The 8,605-nt window shown below is 36.7% G+C and overlaps 1 long non-coding RNA gene across 5 annotated transcripts; it reads right to left on the bottom strand.

Moving 5' to 3' along the window:
• Positions 1-559: 559 nt before the first annotated feature.
• LOC130462788 (uncharacterized) lies at positions 560-7,070 on the bottom strand. Of its 5 annotated transcripts, XR_008923576.1 has the most exons (6): positions 6,621-7,070; positions 5,247-5,310; positions 4,918-5,157; positions 4,274-4,418; positions 2,958-3,045; positions 560-824 (listed from the first exon to the last, which is right to left on the bottom strand). It is a non-coding gene; the product is annotated as an uncharacterized lncRNA (long non-coding RNA). The 5 variants fall into 5 exon arrangements; XR_008923575.1 differs by having other exon boundaries at positions 4,918-5,310; XR_008923574.1 differs by lacking the exon at positions 6,621-7,070 and having other exon boundaries at positions 5,247-5,991.
• Positions 7,071-8,605: the final 1,535 nt, after the last annotated feature.

Below are 8,605 nucleotides of genomic sequence, written 5' to 3' on the forward strand. Positions count from 1 at the left end.
AAGAGAACCAAGCACATTGACATCAAGTACAACTTTGTTCGAGATGCGATAGCTAAAAAGGAATTTCTCTTGAAGAAGATTGGTACCGAGGAGAATCCCGCCGACATGTCACTAGTGGAAAAACTACCTGTTGAGGGGGGCATTTTGGGCTTATTGAGGCGAACATTGCCCGCTTCGACAGACGGGGCTTCAACAGCTCACTGAGCTGTTGAGGCGGGCTTTGTTCGCCTCAACAGGCACTCTGTTGAGGCGGGCTTTCAAAAGTGAGCCTCAACAGCCCTAAACCAAAGGGGAAAAAAAGGACCTGTTGTGGGGGGCATTTCAAAAGCCCGCCTCAACAGACACCTCTGTTGAGGCTCACTTCTTAAAAGCCCCCCACAACAGACCTGTATTCTTGGCACCATAATTCATATGTTGTTGAGGCGTACATTAAAAGCCCCCTTCAACAACATTAATTTTTTTTTCCAAATTCTTTTAAAATATAAAATAGGTAGCAATACCTAAATCTAGATATATACTCCATTGAGTATTGAGACCTGTACACCAATCAATACCAGAATAGCAAAGGTATGAATCTGCTTATTTTTAATAAATAAATCATTACATTAACTTCATTTATAGTAACCCAAGCGTATAGTACGTACGTTTGCAATTTTAAACACCTAGCTAGTCTAACAAATTACAACTAATATTAACAAATAAAGACAAAAGGCTAGAGAGCTAGTCTAACAAATTTCTCTAATCCGGCCACTTAGCTCCCTTTAGATCATGCATTATAAACCTTAATTAAGGCAGTGTTGAATTTCTTCCAATCGACTCGATCCCTGCAAGATGTAAGGAAAATATACATGAGTACCAAAGTTTACACTCACGATATTATCTTTACATTCCACTGAAGCATAAAAACATATAGTTGCAGACTATAGAGATAATTAAGTTGTTGAAAACCATGCAGCTAAACATGTACTTCTAATTGCTCTGTGAGCATTCAAGTGTCCACGAAAGCTGATGCCTGTCAAACCATGATTAATTAGTTGGTGGAACAGCTCTAATTTAGACAGATCTAATGCATATTAATCATGTAATAAGAATCAAATGAGTCGTTAGGTTCTGTAGTTCAAAGTTGATAGCGTAAATGTCATTTTAGCTCTAAACATGACCTATAACGACATAATGAGCCTTAAATGTGCATAAATAGATTCGAATGAGTTTTAGCTAGTTAAAAATATGCATATTAGTCATGTAATAAGAATCAAATGAGTCCTTAGGTTCTTTAGTTCAAAGTTGGGAGCGGAAATGTCATTTTAGCTCTAAATATGACCTATAACGACCCAATGAGCCTTCAATGTCATACATAGATTGGAATGAGTTTTAGAAAGGTAAAAATATGCATACTAATCAGTTAATAAGAATTAAATGAATCCTTAGGTTTTTTACTTCAAAGTTGGGAGCGGAAATGTCAGTTTAGCTCTAAATATGACCTATAACGACTCAATGAGCCTTAAAATGTGCATACGTAGATTGGAATGAGTTTTATAAAGTTAAAAATATGCATAATAATCATGAAATAAGAACTAAATAAGTCCTTAGGTTCTTTTGTTCAAAGTTGAGAGCGGAAATGTCATTTTAGCTCTAAACATGACCTATAACAACCCAATGAGCCTTAAATGTGCATAAATAGATTCGAATGAGTTTTAGAAAGTTAAAAATATGCATATTAATAATGTAATAAGAATCAAATGAGTCCTTAGGTTCTTTAGTTCAAGGTTGGGAGCGGAAATGTCATTTTAGCTCTAAATATGACCTATAACGACTCAATGAGCCTTAGAATGTGCATATGTAGATTGGAATGAGTTTTATAAAGTTAAAAATATGCATATTAATCTTGTAATAAGAATCAAATAAGTCCTTAGGTTCTTTAGTTCAAATTTGAGAGCGGAAATGTCATTTTAGCTCTAAACATGACCTATAACGACCTAATGAGCCTTAAATGTGCATAAATATATTCGAATGAGTTTTAGAAAGTTAAAAGTATGCATATTAGTCATGTAATAAGAATCAAACGAGTCCTTAGGTTCTTTAGTTCAAAGTTGGGTGCGGAAATGTCATTTTAGCTCTGAATATGACCTATAACGACCCAATGAGCCTTAAATGTGCATACGTAGATTAGAATGAGTTTTAGAAAGGTAAAAATATGCATATTAATCATGTAATAAGAATCAAATGAGTCCTTAGGTTCTTTAGTTCAAAGTTGGGAGCGGAAATGTTAGTTTAGCCTAAATATGACCTATAACGACCCAATGAGCCTTAAATGTGCATACGTAGATTCGAATGAGTTTTAGAAAGTTAAAACTATGCATATTAGTCATGTAATAAGAATCAAATGAGTCCTTAGCTTCTTTAGTTCAAAGTTGGGAGCGGAAATGTCATTTTAGCCTAAATATGACCTATAACGATCCTGTGAGCCTTAAATGTCATTTTAGATCATATGCAATTAGAGCCGAAAACCTGCCACTCTTGTTTACAGGTGGTGCAGGTCAAGAGAAGGGGCTAATCAATTTAAAGAAAGTGGAAGAAGCTTACAGAAGACATAGGACGAACATATTCAGCATATGCTTACTTTTTGGAAGCATAAATATTGTTTCCTGGTGTACTTGTTACTATGTTTTAAAGCTGACTTTAGAGAGAGAGTTCAATAAGTGATTCCAAAGAAAGAAAATTAGGAAAGGAAATGAGCGGTTCTGGTTCGTACATTCAGAAAACTTAAAGTGACTAACAGATATTCTATCAACCAAAATTTGATGATGATATATATGAAACCCGAAGTTTCTCATACTTCCTTGGACTGACTGTGCTGTGAAATTGCTAAAGTTAAAGACAATAACGAGCTAAGTGAATAGATTCCTCACTGTAACAACAATCTGTTCTAGCTAGTTCTAATCAGGAAGTGTCCTTACCTTGATGTCTGGATGAGTTAAAATATACTCTCCAAGGAGATGGATCTAGAGTGAAACCATTAACACCGCTTCCAGTACTCAAAACAAGCTGTAAAAACAACAAAAACTGTGATGTTTTAACCACCTCAATAAAGAAATAAATTAGAAAAAAGAAAGAAAACAGGAGGAGGCTGCCACATAATTTGATTTCTACAATTTTGCAAATTCAAACAGATAAAACAATTCAACACAATGACGGACCAAGCAAGTACGAAGGAAACAGTTAGCACACAAAATGATAATATTTTTTTCCTTGATTTGTTGCCATAGTTTACCAATCTGCTATAGTTAGCACCACAATACGTGGGCATAGATCACCGACAGTATATCTTAAGATCAGCTGAGGCCAACCTGAACTTATCGAAAAATGGACTATATTAGTGTTAAGTTAAACTGAACTAATTGGAATTCAACTGAGCAAAAGTGAAATTCTAAAGACCGTTACCACTACGGCACTACCTGACAAGCAGAATTGTAGCAGTTATTAATGGTTGTAAACAGCCAAGTAGTATAAGTAGAGGTGGAGAGGAAAGAGAAAGTTATTCAAAAAATTATAGAGAGTTAAAGAGACTTGTCACCTAATCAATCGAATTCCCCTTCTCCTATTTGTTTTGTTCAAAGTTGAGGCACGCAGATCAGTGCACAGAACTGCACAGTTCTGATCTGAGTTAAAGAGCCAATCAACCGAATTCCCCTTCTCCTATTTGTTTTGTTCTTGGTCTCGTTGTTTAGCCTTGTATTTGGGTGTTGCTACCGTGGTTCTTGTGTCTGCAGGAGAGAGTAAAGCTAGGGCTTTACACATTCTCAATCCAGAACAAGGGGAGTTTCTTTCAGATAAAATGGGTTAGAAAAAACATTCTCATCAATCTCTTCATTGCTCTCAGTTCTTCACCTATCCTATATATTGATTTCAGAGTTCAAACATTTGGAATTTCCTGAACACAACTTGTATTAAATGGCCTTTGCATGTCAGACTCAAAAACGGCTTGTAGCATAATATTCATACACATCAATAGATTTATGATAAGGTCAATTATTCACAGCAGCATATTAGTATTCACAGCAGCAGCAAGACCAGCAGATTAGTATTCAAAGCAATAAATTAGCAACATATCAGTAAATCACAACAGCAGCAGCAAGACCAGCATATTAGTATTCAGTAGCAAGACCAGCAGATCAGTATTCACAGCAGCAGCAAGACCAACAGATTAGTATTCAAAGCAATAAATTAGCAAATCCAGCAGACTTGTAATTATGGAAAAATTAAAGAACTTTACCAAATCCATGAAGATATAAACGCTTCCATCTTTGTGTCTAAACAACCTAAGTAAATAAATACTCGGTTGTAAAAAACTTAGCCCATTGCTCACGAACCACATCTATTTCCTCATCGGTATAAGGCGCATTTCTTGGAGTGTAAGCCTGAAATAAGTAACATGATAAGTAATGCTACTTGTAAATTAAGAATTCTACTACGTACAAGTACTAGTATTAGTAGTTCAACTAACATATGGTAAAAGAACGAACATTATCTAACCGCTCATCAGAGTTATGGTGTAACGTGACTATTTCATGCATGAACTTCATAATGTAATAGCCACACTCGCGGGCACCGACTTGTTGAGCACACTGATTTGGAAACAAATCATAAATTACATGGGAATGCATGAAATGCATCGTGAGTTCTACGACACTCACGAATCATGAGCATTGAAGCAGACGGTTGGAAAAATCAAAGCAAAAGCCTCTGTTTGGGGAGGGGAGTACATGGGATTTTGTCTTCTTAGGCCAATACGGTGGGGATTCAAAGACAATGCATGCATTCTAATCATGAAATCCCCTGATAGTTTTGCAAGAAAAAAAAGGGTAACAATTAAGAAATATAGACCAAAAACAAAAAACAAGGAATCCCCACACTTACCGTCACTGAGGACCAACACAAAATCACTATCCATAACTGTTGGTATTCTGTGTGTTATCATCACAACTGTGCAGTCCCTGAACTCTGCCCTTATTAGAGTCTGGATAAGATTATCTGTCGCTGTATCAACAGAAGCAGTGGCTTCATCAAGAACAAGTATTCTTGCCTGCTTAAGCAAAGCACGACCCAATGAAACAAGTTTTCGTTGTCCCACACTCCAATTTTCCCCATTTTCAAGCACTTCATGTAAAGCAAAATAAAATTTGGTGTAAAAAAGGCTAATTATGAATAACAGATCATAGATACTCTCAACGTATATGATTACAGACCTGGTGAATCAAGCTTTTCGCCTCTTTGACGAAGAAGGGCTCCAAGCTGCGATTTATCAAGTGCCTGCACCAGATAAAACATGTATTTAGAATAGCACACAAGTATATAAAGTTTCAGATTCCTCGAGATTCTGCTTCATGATATACAGCTATGTAGGAAGATACTATAATGGACCTAGAAATGAAATTAAACAGTGAGCTGAAAAAGGATACACACAATATTCAACCAAAAAGAGAACTCGTTGAACCTGGCAATACTAGAACTTGTTGCACTTGTAGTAAAACGCAAACAAAACAGGAATATGTTTTATCTATCTAATCCCAAAAATATGCTTTTGGAAGGAACAATATGCAAGGTTCATCAACAGCCAATGGAAGCAAAGTATTCAATCAATAATTCAGCAATGAAAGTTCCCCTTTTTATCCCCGGTTCAATATTTTTTTCCCGAAGGTCCAAAACTGGCAGTAACTAATGAACAAACTATAGCACATCTTGTTAGGACAGTAGGATGTTTCTATAGAAGGCCACTAAATGAAATGTGTTGATCATTCATTAAGCTTCTGTTGGAAGCTGAAATCTTAGTAAACGGATGCACTATATTTCTATCTTTTGGCATCTTATATATCTGGAAATGTTTCACATATGTATCAGTTAGCAAATGCCTATATACAGTAACCTTACCAACAATACAAGTTACAAGTTTACAACCCAAATCTATAGGTTTTTGTTTGTTGACCTTCTAGCCTATCATATTGTATAATTACTCTAGTGCCTCAAATGAGTCTCGCGCGTAGTCTGTTCTGATGGGTCAGATGTCTGCAGCCTACTAATTCTTGCAGAAACACACTTTTTGCTGATGTCTTATTACTGCGAAATGGTTGTTTCTAATAGATCCTTGACTACGGAGACAACTAACTTAACTACTACTCCGTAAGGGCCAAAGGGGAATTCAGCTAGATGTTTGATTTAGTTTATTGTAATACAAGAACGTCTGTTTGAAAGTGTCGAAAAAGGGGTAAAATAAAACACCGCTTTGGTTGACCAGAATACTATAGCACAAATTACTGATGAAGCTTCGAAAACTTACCAGGTGGCCTTGCATCTAAATGCTTTAGTAAACTAACCTATTTTGAACTAGAAAAACCACAAATATCAAAACCTATTTTGTAATTGAACTAGAAAAACCACAAATATCAAAACCCTATTTTGTAACTGAACTAGAAAAACCACAAATATCAAACCCTATTTTTTAAATTCATCTAATATTGGAACATTAGCCTAAATTCTCTGCATAATCAACTCATTATGCTCAACTAATTGAAGGAAAACTGAATTTTAAGACCAAGCAAAACAAGAATCAATTATAAACTAACCTTGACAGATTGCGTGAAACAAAGTCGGAGATAGGAAAGACGACGGTCGGGGGCAACTACGTACTATGGAAGAGGAGGCGAGGAAGGTGGTGGTGGTGGTGGAGCCGCGCGGTGAGGAGCGGTGCGAACTCGCCGGTGATGCGTTGGAATAGAGATTTGAAAGGATTCTAAAATCTTATCTGTTTGGCGGTCATAGCGTTGTACGTGTTTTAAGTGTTTAAAATTTTGTGAAGACCTGTTGAAGCGAACAAAGGGAAGCCCGCCCCTTTAGACGGGTGTCTATTGAGGCGGGCAAATAAAAGCCCCCTTCAACTGGCTCTATAGAAGCGAATACCACAAAAGCCCGCCCCAACCTGTTAGTTAAACATTTGACCCGCGTTAACTAAGTGGTTATTGTGGCTCGCTTATATATGCCCCCCTCAACAAGGGGGCTACAACAGGGGTTTTTTCCACTAGTGTGTTGACAAAGCCTTTGCCGACAACTAAGTTCACTTTGTGTGTGGATTTAGTTGGTCTTTCTCCATGGTCGATGTAAGCCCATAAGGGCTTGTTGGGAGTGTGTTTGGAGTATAGTTTGGTATTACATTATGAGGAAGTGTGGAGGATTCAAGTCAAGGTGGAGAATTGTTATGTGTGCCTCGAATCTTCCTTGAAGGATGTTAAGGTGTTATAATGGAAGGTCTGACTTCAAATGGACATATCTCATGATCTACTCATTAGATTGAGTTGATTCAAGTTGGAGGTGAAAGCTTGGCTCAATAGCTTTCCAACGCCTGGTCATAAGCCCATTTTGGATGAGAAATGAGGGAGTTATGACTGTTTTACGAGAAGCTGTCATGCAGCAGGGGAAGTTCGGCCGAACCTGCTGGAGGTTCGGCCGAACCTGCTGGAAGTTCGGCCTGACTATTAGGTGGTTCGGCCGAACCTGAAGTCAGTAGCTGTGATTTTGGAGGTTCGCCCGAACTTTGGGTAAGTTCGGCCGAACCTACTGGAAGTTCGGCCGAACTCTTAGAATGTTCGGTCGAACCTGAAGAGAATCAGGAACTATGTTTTTGGAGGTTCGTCCGAACTTTTTGGTAAGTTCGGCCGAACCTGACCTTGGTTCGGCCGAACCCTTTGAAGGTTCGACCGAACTCTGCGGGTAATCTGTTTTCTTCTTCGCACGGTACAATTGACGTGGCCTTTTCTTGTCCCTTAGATTGGTTTGATGTCTAACACTATAAATACCAAATGTAATGAGATTTTCAGAATTAAGAGAGAGAAACACAAGTGAGGTTGAAACCCTAAATCTAAGCATACATATAATTCTCTCTTCTTCACCTTTGAGAATTCCTTTTTGTAATCTTTTCTCCATTGAAGAGTAATACAAGCTCCAAACCCTCCCCCATGGTGGATGTAGCTCATTGAAGAGTGAACCACCTTAAATATTTGTGTGTGTTTTAATTTCTTTATTTATTTCTTCTCATTATTCAAACATCAAATTGTCATACAAATCAACATTCAAGCCTAAAAGGTCCTTCATTTATAATAATATACTATGTCTAAAAAGAAAATTTAACAAGTTATTCTAATTTATTTTGACGTGTTTATTAAAATTATTATAAAAAAGTATCAAACTGGTGCCATTAGTACATGTTGTGCTTGAAGAATGTGATTTAAATTAAGTCACACTCTCTTTTAAAAACATAGGGCTACCTTGATTAAAAAAATAGTTATTATATCAAAGAAAAATGGTGTTTACTTTGTTATAGTCACTATGTGAACAATAAAGATCACTATGTACGTAAAAAGGTGGTAGAGTAAACAGTTTTCTTTGGATCCACAATAATATTATTGTGGACCAGGTCCATGCAAGAATAATTAATCCTTTTTTTAGATGACATGATTTTACTTTGGACATTATTCATATTAGTTTGACTTTCAATTGTGATTTATACTTAAGAAAAAATATAGTCATCTGAGCTCTTGTTATAATTAATCATCTC

The sequence above is a fragment of the Spinacia oleracea genome, chromosome 6, assembly GCF_020520425.1.
Source record: "Spinacia oleracea cultivar Varoflay chromosome 6, BTI_SOV_V1, whole genome shotgun sequence".
Classification (NCBI taxonomy): domain Eukaryota; kingdom Viridiplantae; phylum Streptophyta; class Magnoliopsida; order Caryophyllales; family Amaranthaceae; genus Spinacia; species Spinacia oleracea.